General features: G+C 37.4%; 1 protein-coding gene across 5 annotated transcripts in view; it reads right to left on the reverse strand.

Moving 5' to 3' along the window:
• The window catches only part of LOC149804188 (BTB/POZ domain-containing protein 6-like), a 49,109-nt gene extending 33,191 nt beyond the window's left edge, over nt 1–15,918 (reverse strand). Inside the window, exon 1 of one of the 5 annotated variants that reach the window (XM_089954177.1) lies at nt 15,833–15,918. The gene's annotated coding sequence lies outside the window, so the exon portion shown is untranslated. Of the gene's footprint in view, nt 1–11,487; nt 11,629–15,832 lie in introns of those variants that run through there. The other 4 variants (XM_089954175.1, XM_089954178.1, XM_089954179.1 and 1 more) reach the window with 4 other exon arrangements.
• Between the last annotated feature and the right edge of the window lie 517 nt (nt 15,919–16,435).

Below are 16,435 nucleotides of genomic sequence, written 5' to 3' on the forward strand. Positions count from 1 at the left end.
GCTTAGTGGTACTTACTAAAACCTGTATAATTAAAACTTTTTTGAATCAATTCTAGCAGTCATGGGAGAGATGGCTAGAGGTATTAGAATAATTGGACATATAATATATGGCGATCTCAACATGAGCAGAAATACTATTCTTAATGTACGAGAACCAAAATTAGATGAAGACGTGGCAACACAATAATTAGTGGACAACAACAACGCCACGATCAGAACTGAGACTAGTAAATGCGTGGCTAAAGCCAGTGATGCAATGACTTGCGATCTCAACATGAGCGGAAATAGCATTGCTAATTTGAGAGAACCAACATCAAACGATGACGCTGCAACGAAGAAATACGTGGACAACCTCATGAATGACAATCAATGATGGAATGTCCACGTTCACAGCTGAATATATTAACCATGTAACCGCTTTAAACATTTTCGTAAAAACATAAATGGAACCAAGAACAATTTCTTTGGAAATCAAACGGTCATCAACACCAAGTTCTCTGAAATTAATACACAACTTGTTGAAGTAATCGATATTAAAACAACATTCGAAATTACTAACAATGAAATCACCGACATCAACTCAAGAATCAGTTCGATGAACACTGAACTTGATAAAGTCAAAAATATTGCCGATGGTGTAATTCACACGACACCGCTCATCAACATGGTATATATAGTAACGTCTGGATCGGGAATGTGGTTACCGCAAAACAACTCCATCAAACATACCGCTGAGGTCGTCGGGATAAACAGGTTATCCGTGTTTAGCCCCTAAATTTGAGATATGTATGATACATTCATTGGGTCATTCCACCGACAGCTTTTCCACAACCATTTCAGTCTCTTTTTAAAGTCAAAATACCGAGGAAACATTCATACTGGATGCAGAAGACAAAATAATTAGCACAGCGAGATATATGTGGTGTCTGGCATTCGTCTCGAAAACAAATCAATTGTTAGCTTGGCATGTACCATAATGAATCCAACAAAATCCTTACGGTATAATCAGGTAAGTGCGTGAAAGGTATCACTGGAAGATCTCATCGACAAGCACATCACAAAACAAAAAAGAATATATCTGACGAATCATCGTCGTCAACAATGTTGTATACGCGGTTTCCTCGTTGGTCGCTGAAACAATGACGTTAATAGGTACGTTATCAGCAACGCATGTGATACCGCCCTTGGTTAGAATCGGTGTATATGTTGTTGTCGGTGTTGCTGATATACTCAATATTATCGTGAAAAAAAATACATATATGTACCAGAAAAAATTGCATGAGCATAGAATAACCTGTGCTGCGAAACATGCTTGCATAAATATATCATCGATACTGTCAGTGGGGTTAAACGACGGTGCAGTATCAGACAGTAAATTTGATGTAATTAGGGATAAATATTATCGGTATCACAAGAACGCAGAAATACCCGTGCCAACGTTGCGAACGCCACATTCAAAATCCACCGTATAGATAATAATGACCGCAGAAATAACTACAAGACTGGAACAGAGCATCTCTAACACAACACCGCCGACGACCGAAATTATATCAGCGACGTCAACACGGCCAGAATTCGATATTGGTTGTCCATCTCCGATAAAAGCTCCTGATGGTCGGTCATTTGATATCACACTGGCACAATTAAGACTTTATTATAGTTGCCCAAATATCACAGAAAAATCATTTGGTGAATTATCCTCCAACAATTCGCTACTATTCTTGCGCATAAACCCGGTGCTGATGAAACAGCCCCCGTATTGGAAGTCGTCAGCGTAGCAACAGGATCATATCAAATCGAACAAATAACTGATAAGCTTCAGCGTAGAATTAGATCTATAACAGGAAAAGAATTAAAGATCGCTATCAAAGTACACGAGCCTATGCTGAATGCCGTTATTGAAATGTCGACACCGAATTAAGCCGTTGACATATTTAAGTCGTCGATCAGAACCGTGCTGGGTTGGCGGGTGGAAGCACCAGCTTATATTGAACTACCACGACCACAACGATATGGTTATTGTTTAGCAAACATATACAAGCAAAAGTTCCAAAACTCGGACAATACTATCTGTGGAAGAGTAGGACATAAAAACATACAGAAAAAAATTTAATTAATACGGCAATATAGCGATAACTTTGCTGGACACTGGCAAAAACATTGGGGAAGTTCTGGCAGAGAGTAACATAGGGGAAAATGAGGCAGACTATGCTAGAAGAGGTCAAATATACCAATTTTGAGTTTGTGATAATGCAAAAGAAATGTAATCAGAATGAGAGAAATTGTACAAATTTGGGGTTTCTGGTAAATCGTTTATTGATAAAATAACGCAGGAACATAAAAATGCACAGAGCAATCTGAGAGGGCTTTTTGAACGGAATATAATTGAATATCCGAATGATAATCTTAAACATGAAGTCGTTAATGCAGTATCACGTATGAGATTGGTGAAATTTGATGCAAAATACTTTCAAAATTCTGTGTTAAAAACAGCAATTGGCCGGAGTCATCAATTTACATTGCCCCGCGGCGAATACAAAAAGTTATTTCTCGATTATTGTAAGATTACCGCGGGACAAATATCTACATTTAAACTACCAGGGTTGGATATCGATAAAATGAAACAGGATCTCGATGGCACAGTTGACGAATATCTTCCGAAAATTATTGCGGCATGGGAGAAAATAAGAGTCTCTCCAGATAGTCTCCGACATAATAACGATCCAACAGCTGGCGGCCGTCGTGTATCAGTACACGTTTTGTTTTAGTTATCTCGCACGTGCACGTACAGGCGCTAGAGTTTCATAGTATGTAGACAAATCTGATCGTATTTTTTCAATGGCGCTTGCCAATGGACCACATTTAGCTGTATCATGTTGCTCGTGTAAATCTGCCAACGACAGTTCCATTTCACGCTGAAGTAATATGATAAATCTGTACTAAACCGCGAGTGTATATCTGCCCTATTCATGTCGCTGCTGCATCATCTCAAAATCATCGCTAACGTTTTCAACATTGAGTTGAAATGCGAGACCATCTTGCTGCAGATGGCGATACTAAATAAAGTTTGTGCCATTTGAGACATCTCATTATCAGGTGGAGCAACAGCTAGGTTTTACTCGACCCAGATAGACCAATTATAATGGCTCGAATGGAATTTAGTAACACTGGATGATGCTTGACCGGTGCTTGCTCACGTGTCGCTGAAAAGTCAGTCACGTTCATATTGTATACATATGTTATTTATAATCATGATTTTTTATTGTTTGATGCAAGACAGTCACTGGTACAAAATTTTTAGAGCAGAAAAATAATAAGCCGGCATTTACAGGTAAATGTGTAAAATGTGGCACACAAAAATATAAGTTTGTGAGTATTCCTGTTTCAGCAACTGGCGGCGATATTGCTAAGGCACTCGGGAAAACACATGGGACGCCATGGGCTAAGTAACCTGGTGAGAAGCATCTTCCAGGATAATTTCATTGTGGTCCTGGAATTTGCCTTGATATTAGACTTGACGAAAAAAAATCAATCAAAACCAGGCGAATTTTCGGTAAATGCCATTGATCAAGCGTGCCATGTTCATAATGTCGCTTATAAAAATCCAGATTTACAAAAACGACATATCGCCGATGTTAAGTTAATTTACGAGCTGAATTCGATGATGAAATAAAAACATATAAGAATCACTCGCGAACTGGTTGATAAGATCAGCGATGAAAGGTAGAATAGTGTTGGGAGCGGACAATTAAACGCCAATAATTACATGATTAGTCGATTTATTATTGTCCAAGATGATACTGGAGAGGTACAGCAGCAAGTATAAAACTCGCCGATGCAGCAGGTGTCACATGAGCTGTAGCCGTAGATTGGTGTTCACTACAGGTCATATGGTAAATTTATCTTCCACGTCCTACAACGATTCAACATTGACGATTTGATGTCAGCACACCCAACGAAGTTCATCAGCTATTTATTTTCCACATGACGTATATAAACGGTGCACATACAAATCGCGTTGACTGTCGTAGATGTTGCAAGTAGATATAAAGAGACTGAACCGTTATCGTCTAAAACAGCAACTAAACTCTCAGCAGCATTTGAACGAATTCATTAACGCGGACCCGGGCCACATGGTGGACTGCGATGGCCACAATTGCTACAGGTTGATCCTGGCAAAGAATGTCTTGGTTCAGTAACGACGCTGATGCAACCACATAACGTTAAAATCAGACGTGGACACACAGCGATACATCGCGATCAGGCAATCGTTCAACGATCTAATCACACACTCGCACAGCACAGCGACTCTTCGGACATCAATATGCCCAAGAATTACTTTAGCGGAACAATGAGCGTTCAGGACAGATCTCGTGAGTGGTTTGCGAGACTACCTCATGTGGTGGTCGCGTTAAACAATGAGGTCACGAGTTGAACTAACATGAAATCAATTGAGGTAATTGCGAAATAAAAACACGTACCACGACGAAAATTACCAGATCAGCTAAAATAACGAGTCTTAGGCAGTAATATAACAGTGAGGTATTTATATGAACCTGTTGAACTTGAGGGTGGTTCTGCAAGAGCAACCAATCCCGTGTGGAGTGTAACAACACCTAAAATTTTCAGCGTGGTAGGATCTGCTGTGCAGCCATCAATCTAAAAACTAGAATAAACAGCTCCTCAACGTGAATATGTCCGTGAACAATTACAGGTAATTCATGAAAACACCCAGTTACCACCAGATTGGACACGCGCCAACAAAAAACGCTAACAGAGTCATACACTCTGACGAATGAAGCTCCTCTGCATCTGTTACATTCAAGACATGTCAGAGAGACATTTTCGTGTGTGTGGCCGAGACTACTATCGATTCTGCCCACGGTAGGGTTAGGGTTAGGGTTTAGATAAACGGTAAATTGTCGTATGTCATTAGAATAATATTGTCACAACATTATTGTATTACAGCAGGCGTAGTAATTATTTTGTTGTTGTTTCAGCGTCATGAAAAAAATCCACATCAAGATCCAACAGGCGCAATATTTTTTGTCATCTCTCGCATAACCAGGTAATTTTTTCTTCACTACGTTGATAATTCCTGGTGACGCTGTTGTTTGTGACGGCGGAGGTGGCAGAGCCACTGCTGCTGCCGTTGGCAACTCTAGAACGAAGACAACCCTGCGTAAATGAGATATTTTTATTACTCTAGACACAGCCAGATAAACTAAATTTGACCATTCGATGCGACCATTTACAAACCAGATATTGGTATCTAATAGAGTTAATCCCTGAGACAAATGAATTGTTATTGCATTTACAGAGTCCGGCACGATGGGTTTGACGACAACGCATGTTGAACAGCCTCTACTGGAACTTCGACGCTATCATTAGGAACAATGATATTTTGCTGTTGTCTCAGTTGCAGGAATGCCAACAAGTATATTTTGTCTACGTGTATCTGTTTGTCGAGAACATACTGGAACTAGTGGATCAGGAAATTTTCCCTTGTGAAGCTCAAATAATTTACGCTGAAGTAAATTACCAATGTTTTTCCTGAATACAACTATTAGATCATTAAGGCGCCACAGGTTCCAGAAATCTGACATTGGAGTCTCTGAAATTAAGGTACGCAGTATTTTACACTCAACTTTGTCAGGTTGTAATTTGATTAACGATTTCAATTGAGTAGTTAATCATGTGATCGATTGTCGTACAAACTTCTTTATAGTGGCTAACATGGTTGATCAACCATTCGTGTGGTCATTCACCTGTAACGCTGAGGCTCTACATGATCGCCACACATGATATAATTGCAGTAGATTTTGTTAATAACCAATCAATAAACATTTCTAAAACATCTTTGGATTGCTCTACAAATCTCATCCCAAATAATTATTCTCGGGATATATTTCTCACACATTTTCTCAGTGGTCCATGCATCACCTCGCCATCTAAGGAAACTATGATACCTGCATGCGCTGACACCACCTTGTCTCATCTCTCTGGAAAGCAGGTGTTGTCTATCCCGATAAATGTTCCTGGTTTGGTATTTTTGACCAGGATGACTATTGATGCTGATCTTGATTGTTTTACCGGATCCAGATTATCACGTATGATCCACTGTGATCCATTTGGTGTTTGTTACTCAGCAATACATTTTATCAAGAAAAAATACTTCTTGTTTTCCTGTAGATTCTGTGTTATTTTCTGAGAAAAATTTTGATTCAATGTTGAATCAATAAAAATTCCATCACCATCTACTTTAAACTTCGACCAAACATGAACAGCACTATCGTTGTGAAACTCGTTATTTGCTGCATTTATTATTTCATGTAATTCTGGTTCAAGTGGTATTTATTTTCTATCATCGTTCAGTCAGTCAAAATCAAATTTTCATATTGACTGCTCTATCGGAGACAGCCTTATAAACTCATATTGTGTTGCTTCTAGTGATCTGGTGTATTTTTGTATGAGATTTAAATCATCTCTTGGTTTTGGTAATATGATTTTATTTCCGACGAGATCCTGATATTGTTGCTTTAGTAATATAGCTTCGTCCCACCGGTCCATCTAGATAATTGCTTTTCTTTAATATAATAATATTTCTCAAATTAGACTTTCACAAAATAATATAATGATTAATCAAACATATAATAGCTGTAAATGGTTGGAAATGGGATCTTCTGTACCTTGTGGGGAAAAAAATCCGCAGTGACTATTGCGGTATCCATTTATAAAATGTCAGAAAAGGAAATAGCCTAAGGAAACCTTGTCTGAACTGAGGCGTCGGAGTTAAAGTAAGGACACAATTATGTGTAGCTTGTTTGCGCTAAAAAGATACTTTGAGAAAACAAATGCATCTAATGACGTAAAAATAAAAATCGCCGAGGATTAAGTGGAGAGATATATTAAGAAAAATTCTATTGAAGATAACAAAAAATATAACGAATCAACGATGATGAATTTAAAAGGCATCCGATATTTACTAATTACGAATCAAGTAGAACCGGAGTTATATGACATTGTCTTCTGAAAAAACTGTAGGAACCATCAATAACGTTGGTTACATTCTGATTGGTATTGAAATTTCTGGAAGTAAAATATAAAAAATTATCTTGTCCACAGATTTATTTCTGAGTGTTTCAATGGCGTACTCAATGAAAGTCTCGTGATTGATCATATTAACTCAAATAGAAAAGATAACCTTGAAAATCTTCAAGCAATTACCCCATGTAAAAACAGTAGACGTGAAAAAGCTGTAAAACACAAAAAACACAAAAAAACCCACAAAAAGACCCCACCAAGACCAGTGAAATCAATCAATATAGATACCGGTGAAACAAAAGAGTTTAATTCGATTTACTCTGCTGGAAAATATTTTGATATTAATACAGTTTCTATATAAAAAGTAGCTAAAGGTATTACAAATTCTTCTAAATCAAAAAGGCTCAACCAAAGAAAATTTCAGCATATTGATCAATAAACAACTACATATTCAAGATCTTTTGTCAATACTAGCAACCTTGTATATTTTTTGGCGTCATTTCCACCTGGTCCTCTCGCCATTTGATCGATTACCCTCCCCCTTACTATGTTGCGACAAAAAAATCAAATTAATATATTCACATGTTATGGCACATAATAAACATTATGATGTGTCAGTATTCGTTGGTCATTCCAACGGTTCAATGTAGTTCTTTTGCGTCATTTTTTCACCCACCCCCTCTGTCCGCCATTTTATCTGCTCACCCCCTCTTGCTGCTTCTGTAGAGGAAACCACACAATGACATTGGATAAAGCCCTGTCGATCTCTAGAGGGAAATCAGAGTAACAAGCCAAAAACGGCGCAAGGAAACCAACGTGTTAATGCACGAGTCAACAAATGATGCCAAAGGAAAACATTAATATTGTACATGTTAAAGAAAAAGAATCACATGTTGGGACCATAAACAACAGGCTCGAAGTAAGCTCGGATCAATGGTATGTAACCTGTAATTTTCACAGGTGAATATTGCACTTCAAACTTGACAGAGATTGTCGGGGTCGACATTTTGCCACATTACGAATTCTAGAAAATGAATGTTGCCAACATCAAACTGAAAGGTGAAAGACTAAACTAACCAGCTACATGGCTGGGGTGGGGTGGGGTGAAATAAAACTGGCTCGAATGTGCACACGGCCATGCCCGCGGGAAGAATTACCCCTTCGACGTATCTAAAATAGGTCAATCCAAAAAGTGAATTCACGCGATCATAAAAGTTGAAGAAAATAAAAGTAGTTTTGATAAAAAACATGACAATGGAAGCAAATGATCTTGTAAAAGAGTTTCTAACAGTGTTCAAAGATCTCTGATGAATGGATAAACCATACTGTATCGAATTATTAAGTCAGTTAAACCAGTCATGAATTCTACAGAGTTACGTGTCAATTAAACATTAGCTGAATAATTAATAGATACGGAAATATAATGGAGTAACGAGAAAGGCAATGAACCGACCGACTATGTCAATTCGTTGCGAATGTGGAATAAGCAAAATCTGAGAAACTGAGAGTATGTTTGCACCCAATAACCCTGACTACAGGAAGCACTTAAGTCAGAACATTATCAGCTTATCACAATCGAAGAAATCATGGAAACATGGTTGATGCAACTATTTTGTTCAGAAATGGTATTAAATCAAGTGTAATTGCACATACCACGAGGAAACTACGTTACTGATTATTCGACAACTCCTTTTTGGGAAATACTGCAACACGAAAATATCTTTCAGGATAAAATCTGCGAGTGAAGTGTTCCAGAGTAGTTGTTGAGAATTGTTATTGTCTATAATTGTTATGACATCCTCTTCTGGAACACTTCACTCGCAAATTTTACCCTGAAAGACATTTTCGTGTAGCAGTATTTCCCAAAAAGGAGCGTCGGATTATCAATAACGTAACTTACATCGTCGGTGTAAAACTAAACCGAAAGAAAATCAGTGAAATATCTGAATGCATGTAGCACGTGATAAATAAGGGATGGAAAGGCTTTTGGGTAGAGAAAACAAGATTATTACAAAACATGTCAGCAATTAATGGCCAAATCTGATTGCTACTGAGCAAGGAACCAAGTTTGTGTGCCCTGAACAGCGTGCCCACCAGTATTAGACTGTGCTTCCCAGATTTAAACAACAGTTACGCAACTTAATTTATTGTTCTTTTATCGATTATATTGTGTCTCCTGTCCACTTCCTGTGCATACGTAGGTCATAGCGATTGGAGACTGAGAGAAATCGTGCATACATAATTCATTGGGAGTGGAGTATCAGAGAAATCGTTAATACGTATTTCATTGGGAGTGGAGTATCAGAGAAATCGTTCATACATAGTTCATTTGGGAGTGGAGTATCAGAGAAATCGTTCAAATCAGCAGCTTTACCAAAAAAATCGAAATATAAAAAGAAAATAATAATTTGTGTCAAATAATTGATCTTTTCTGCTCCTTGGACATCCTTCTTAGTTAGACCTGTTTTCATTTTTTTGTCAGATATTAGGTATACTGGACAGAAGGGAGTAGGAGACTACGTAATAAAAAGTGTCGCGTGCTCAACATTAAACATTTACATATTAGTACAGATAAAAGCGATCCAAAATAATGACAAGGTCTAAACAAGATTTTGAAAAATGATATTGTTCCTTTGGCAAAGTACACGAGAAATTGTTAGGTGTATAAATACATATGACTGCTTTGTATCGCATGTGCGAAGTTATAATTGACTTATTATATCTAGTATCGATTAAGTACATTCTCTTTACGGGTTATGTTTAAACATTTGACACTGGTAGGTCACGGTGACCTACTTTCAACGTCAAGTTGGCACAGACTGTTGTATACACAGTAATGAAATTTGGTACGTTCACATTTTAAATCACCAATGGCAAAAGATACATGTTGTTAAAAGGACACACGGTACTAATTGTATGGAAAGAATGGGAACCAGCCTGAAAATGGGTGAACATAAAATAGAGTATATATGGATTTGGGTGGCGAGGATTGGTTGATAATGAAAGTTATTTTGAAGGAAAAATTGTCTTTTGAGAGCTTATCCTAGTTGTACCTGAAAAGAATAGAGACATTGTTTTCCTGATGGAATTTCAGACCTTTAGCGATCTAGAGCTTGGAACACTCATTTTTTAAATTAGTACCTGACTCTTTTTTTGATGTGGAATGGAAAGCACATGTTTCAAACACATGTAGATCCAGAAAATGCCGCGGCTCATATCATTTTCTCTACACAGAACCTGACATCCAGGTTTCATCTATACTGATAAATATAGGTTTGATCACGAGCCCTCATATATTTAAAGTTACTGAATTTATAATATCATGCTGTTTGCATGGGTTTAATATGGGAACTGAATTAGTACCGTGAGTCCAGAAGGAAACAAGGTACTAATTGTATGAAGGAATGGGAACCAGTCTGGAAATGGGTGAAGTATATATGGGTTTGACTGGCCGGGATTGGTTGATAATGTAAGTTATTGTTTAGGAAAAAGAATCTTTCTAGAGCTTACCCTAGTTGTCACTGTCCACCCCCATGACATCGTTTTATTGATGCAATTTCACTCCTTTAACAGTCTTGAGTTTGGAACACTCATTACTGAAATTAGCACCTGACTCTTTGGTGCAGATTTAGAAGCACATGTTTCAAACACGTAGGCCAGAAAATGCCGCGGCTCATATCATTTTCATCCAGGATGCATCTATACTGATGAATATAGGCTTGATCATGAGCACTCAGAAATTTAAAGTTATTGAATTTTGAATATCATGGTGTTTAAGTAGGTTTACTATGAGAACTGAATTAGTACCGTGAATCCTGTAATGGCGTACTTGCACTTCTCATGCTCCAGCGGATATTATCATTGATATGCTGGTGTTGTTGTTGTTTACATTTATACGTAACTCTGTTTCCTACACACTATTGTGTGTATCATACATTAACCTTTTCCCCTTATGTAAGCACCCATAGAAGGTAAATACTGGTTGCAATTACCAGCTTTTATTGCAAAGTTCTGGGAGTATTTACATCCGAAACATTATTCTCCATTCTCTTGTTCTTTCTTAGCGCAGACTTTCATATATTTTGTATCAATTAAACACGTAAAATGAAGAGATAAATCGCTAATCTGAATCGATTTCATGAATGGCAATCAGAATAACAACCTTTTATGACGAAATGTCACTCGGATTCTCTCTTGATGCTCTTTTACCGATGTTATGCTACTCTTTGACAAAATTTGTAAAAATCACATAATAGATGCTCCCTTCTGTTTGCACGATTCGAGAGGGGTGTGGTGGTTTCGAAACGAATGTGTATGATCACTAATGACACTAATTAGAAACTTATCAAGATCAAAAGAAGAAAGAATTCATAGATCTGACCCATTTCTTATCTCGATATGTCCAAAAAAGATTATGTACATTCAAGGGCATAGGAATATTACCGCACAACTCACCAGTCCTAGTCGTGTTGGACACAGGACAGCAGGATAGGTACACGTGACTTCAAAATTTAGTATAGGAATGGCCAATAGTTGGAAAAAGCAATGGATAAACTTGATTGGGAACCTAGATAGCTATATTCAGGTTGTCCCGCTCTGATTATATAATGTGTTTAAATCACTTCGGTAATATACACGTAACAATGGATGTTAATAATATGTATCAAGGGACGGGGCGGCTTTTTACAAAAACAACCAAACAAAAAAGATATCGAATTTCCGGTGTGCGCCCGCAGATTGGTTGGCAAGAGACGGCGATAAACAAGTTCAAAAGTGTGCACTGTCATAACTATCGTTAGGATGGAAAGCTGAACCTGTATATACACTCTTCCTTCAAAAAATACTTTAAATATTGTTTAAAATATATAATGTACGCAGCCACAATGCCTGTCAGTTGTGCTGTTGGTTGTAGAAACCGCTGTATGCCTGGAACAAAGGTTCGTTTTCATAGATTCGGCACACAAATACGACATTTGAGCAAACAGACTAGAACTATGTTTGAAGGTAAGCTCTGGAACTGATTCAGTACAGAAACAAACGCTTTATTCTGTTAGGATAGCTATGCTCATAATAATTGAAATACTTAGTTTCCATGAGTAATGGATATGTTTTTAAGTTTACGGCTAAATTATTAAATATTTATATTTTTTCCTCATTTACCTCTTGAATATTACTCCGGAAGGAACCCAAAAGTTCACATCTAAAAATAGCACAGATTCACTGTTTCCAAAATTTGGCAATCAATTGTTTTCTCGTTAGCAGTGTGGTAATACAACTCTAACATATTTGTAAATACCTTTTTAAAAAAGAAACTTGCTGATACTATGGCATTTCAAAATGTAAATAAAAAATGTGAAAAAAAAAACCATTTTCTCTTATGTACCGTAAATCGTCCTCGATTGTAACTTACAGTTGACTCATTTTGATTTGTTCCTAAATATAATTAAATTCAGGAGAAGCAACCTATTGAAGTTCCTTTTCTGTTATAAGCATTATAGTCCTGAAAAAAGTACCAAGTTAAAAATGAAAAGAAAAAACAAAAAAAAAAAAAAAGAAAAACCAAAAAAAAAACAAACAACAACAATAAAACAAACAAAAACCAAAACTTACAAAAACAAAAGCACAAGAACAAATACTGCTCAACACTTGCCGAAAATGGAACGAATGTGATTCGGTGTTAAAACCTTTATAGATGGCGCTAACATTTATTAAAATCAGCCAAAACGTTTATGAATAAATACATTGACAGTTGTTGTTATTAAAACAACACATCTGGCAACTACAAAGTTGTAAAGGGGCCCCGAGTGGCCATGTGGTCTAAAGCGCTCTCCGTTACGGATCACTGCCATCTCACCTCTGTCTGCGTGGGTTCGAGTCTAGGATTCGGCCACTGTGGGTATGTGAGAAAGCTTGCCAGTAGCTTCTCGTGGGTCGGTGGATCTTCCTGGGGTTTTCCCGGGTTCTTCCTCCACCATTAATACAAGGCCGCCATGCATAGCCTATCGTGTACTGAAAAATGGTGTTAAACCCCACAACAACAACAACAAAGTTGTGACATGGAAGTACTGTCCGTCGTTTTGAGCATGAAACTTTGCCGACAATTGCAAAAATCATACTTGTCAATTATATGCAGGTGTATCAATAAAACCTGTGAAATTTGTCTTGAAACAAAGGTTAAAATGTTGCTCATTTTACAATTTTATGTGATGTGCACGCATTCTGTAGATTAACAGATCAAATATAATTTGGACACTTGGTGTTTTCTATACTCACCTCAAAATGCACGCTAAAATTATAATATTGGTAGATAAACAATATGTGCTGTTTTCATTTTGCATTAACACGTATAATTTACTGCGAGAAGCGATAACAAACTATTGGGCAATAACAGATCTACAGTAGGGGGTCATCACAAAGAAGCCACTTCACATCATGTTGTTGACGTACTATTTATTTTATTGTAATTTAAAATCACTGTATCAAAAAAATTAAGAAGAAAATGATATTGGTTCTACCATTTAGTAATTAGTCACTTTGCTTTTTTACAGACTGTAGTTTGCTTCTATCTAGGTGACTTGTATTCATATCTAGGTGACTTGTATTCGTATCTAGGTGACTTGAATTCATATCTAGGTGACTTGTATGACCCTGAGCCTCTAACTGCCAAATATATAGTACGACACTTAGGAGATCACCAAAAGTTTTAGTTTCGGTTGACTTTTTGAAAGTTTAAATGTTTTCTGTACATTTGCAATGATGTTTATGTATGGTGACTGTGATACACATTTACGATTATGTTTGTCCGGTGGTTGTGATACACATTTGTACTTATGTTTATGTCTGGTGACTGTGATATACATTTGCAATGCAGTTTATGTGTGGTGGCTGATATACATATGCAATGATGTTTATGTATGGTGACTGTAATGTGCATTTGTAATGATGTTTATGTCTGTTGCCTGTGATATACATTTTCAGTGATGTTTATGTCTGATGCCTGTGATATTTATTTTCAGTGATGTTTATGTCTAGTACCTGTGATATATATTTTCAGTGCTGTTCATGTCTTGTGCCTGTGATATACATTTTCAGTGCTGTTTATGTCTGATGCCTGTGATATAAATTTTCAGGGATGTTTATGTCTGATGCCTGTGATATACATTTTCAAGGATGTTTATGTCTGGTGCCTGTGATGGCCAAAGAAGAGTCTGAATAACGGGTGCGGGCTTCCATCATGTTATCTCTTTGAAGACTCCCCACTCAGCAAAAAAAAAAAAAAAAAACCCAAACAATTATCCTTCTTTTTTTTTTTTTGGTGGGGGGACATACGTTTTGGGCCAATATATGTATGCGTCTGTTAGAACCGATGATACATTCAATACGTGTCAGTAATACGACTCCTTAAATATTATAGAACCCAAATTATCGCGGAGATGTTGTTATGGGGGAGAATGTATACTGCACATTCCCAAGCATTCCGGTTTCCATTCCTTATTGGGTTTTCGCCACACAGATACCTTCTTATCCCGTTTAACATTTCCTCGGTCTGTTCATTGAAAATTATATTGGGCTAGTTTCTTTCAGTCAGTGGCGGATTATCCTAGCAGCAAAAGTAGGATATGCTATGGGCCCTGCACTTTCAAGGGCAACTCGCTAAATGCTTTCAAGCTATCAATTATCTACATGTAAATAATACTATTACTGAAATGTCAGATATTTTTGTCGTATTATCTGGCAAATGCAAAATATAATTACTTTACCATGCAAGTTAAAAATATATGTTTCAATATTTATGTTGTTTGTTTTTTTTTAAATTTAGGTCCCCTTTATAACATATGCTACAGGCCACGCCCTAGTTTAATCCGGCACTGCTCGAAGTCCAGTTGAGTCGCTCACGGCACCATGAATTATAGATTAAGAAGTTGTTTCCCGCGCTTTTTCTCAACACGTGCAGTTTTTCCTCTACCCAACCCCAAAGAAAGGAAAAAGGGTTGAGAACAACTTGTTTGTCTACATTAATCACCGCAATGGAAATAATTACTTTTAAGAGATCGTGGTCTTCTTTTGAACTGCGTATCGTTTAAATTCTTAATTTCCTACTGACATCATTCAGCGAAACATGCACACTACTTTTGTTATTGAATTCCACAGTTAGATAAATCTGATGTTTATTTACAGTTCTTGTACACGAGACGACTGTGGACATGACGGTCTCTCGAACCAATATGTTTTGCTTCGAATCAGACTTTCCATTTATGACTATGTTCACCAAACCTTTTAAGCAATTCTGATTCGTAGACCTGTATATACCCCAGTGGCGTACCGATGCTATTTGGCAAAGCTTACCGATGGATCCCTGCCTAATCAATTATGTGGAAAAAAAATAACCGAAAATGATAATTCGTGGTCCCATATTATTGCTACATGGTAGCGCCTCTGACACATCTTCTACTTTATATGTATTCCTGCTGGTGAAATTATTCGTATTGGCCAATATATACGCAAATCCTCTATCTCTGTTCATGCGAAGGCTCTTTGCAGTGCATCTTCGCTAGCCAAGGTTCCTATATGATGACCCTATTTACCAACTTGGCGTAAGGAACAGATATTTCTGTGCTTCGGGTCTGTGAATTTCGTTTAATGCAGTGGTAAGCCACCGCAGCCAATCAAAAGTAAGTTTTTCAAATCTGAACACTGTTCCTACATGATCGAGACAAAGGGAGCACACAACTTGAGCGGACTGATAAATAAGCAATTTTCTACTACCGGTCCGTGTTTGTACAAATACCTTTCACTCAGATACACCTGTTTTGGCTTCCCTCTGGGACGTAGTAATACTTTCGATGTTAAACTTACAAAATACCCATTTTAAGACTCCACCATTACCGTCTGATGTAGAATCCACCGCTGTTACACGCTATTGGCTAGTTGCCATTGCATACTAAGGGAGGCAACTCATGAAATCCAATAGATGTTGCAGCACAAAGCACTTAAGTACCTGTTCGATCCGTCAAGATTATCATATCGGACCATGGCTAGCAAAGGTTCTTTGCTGTGCAGCACAGTGAATCTACCATGGATGATGTAAGCACACAGAGACCTTACTACGTCATGTTATACCATAACAAACTGCCTTGTAAATCTCAGTGCTATCTATATGGACAAATATTACAACCAGCCCCGACTGATGCAATGTATTACCTTATGTACTGGCTACTCATTTATGAACCATAACTGTAGGACCAAAGGGGTCCAGTGCTTTTTTTTTTCGAAATGGTGTTAAGAGTTATTCCCTATAGATCGAGAATGGCTAGGCATGAATCAAAAGCATACGTATATGTTACATGTTTAGGCTTGAATAAACAGTAACACAGAAAGAGTGAAAACAACA

This window comes from Sinohyriopsis cumingii, chromosome 3, assembly GCF_028554795.1.
Source record: "Sinohyriopsis cumingii isolate HCF-2022 chromosome 3, ASM2855479v2, whole genome shotgun sequence".
Lineage (NCBI taxonomy): Eukaryota > Metazoa > Mollusca > Bivalvia > Unionida > Unionidae > Sinohyriopsis > Sinohyriopsis cumingii.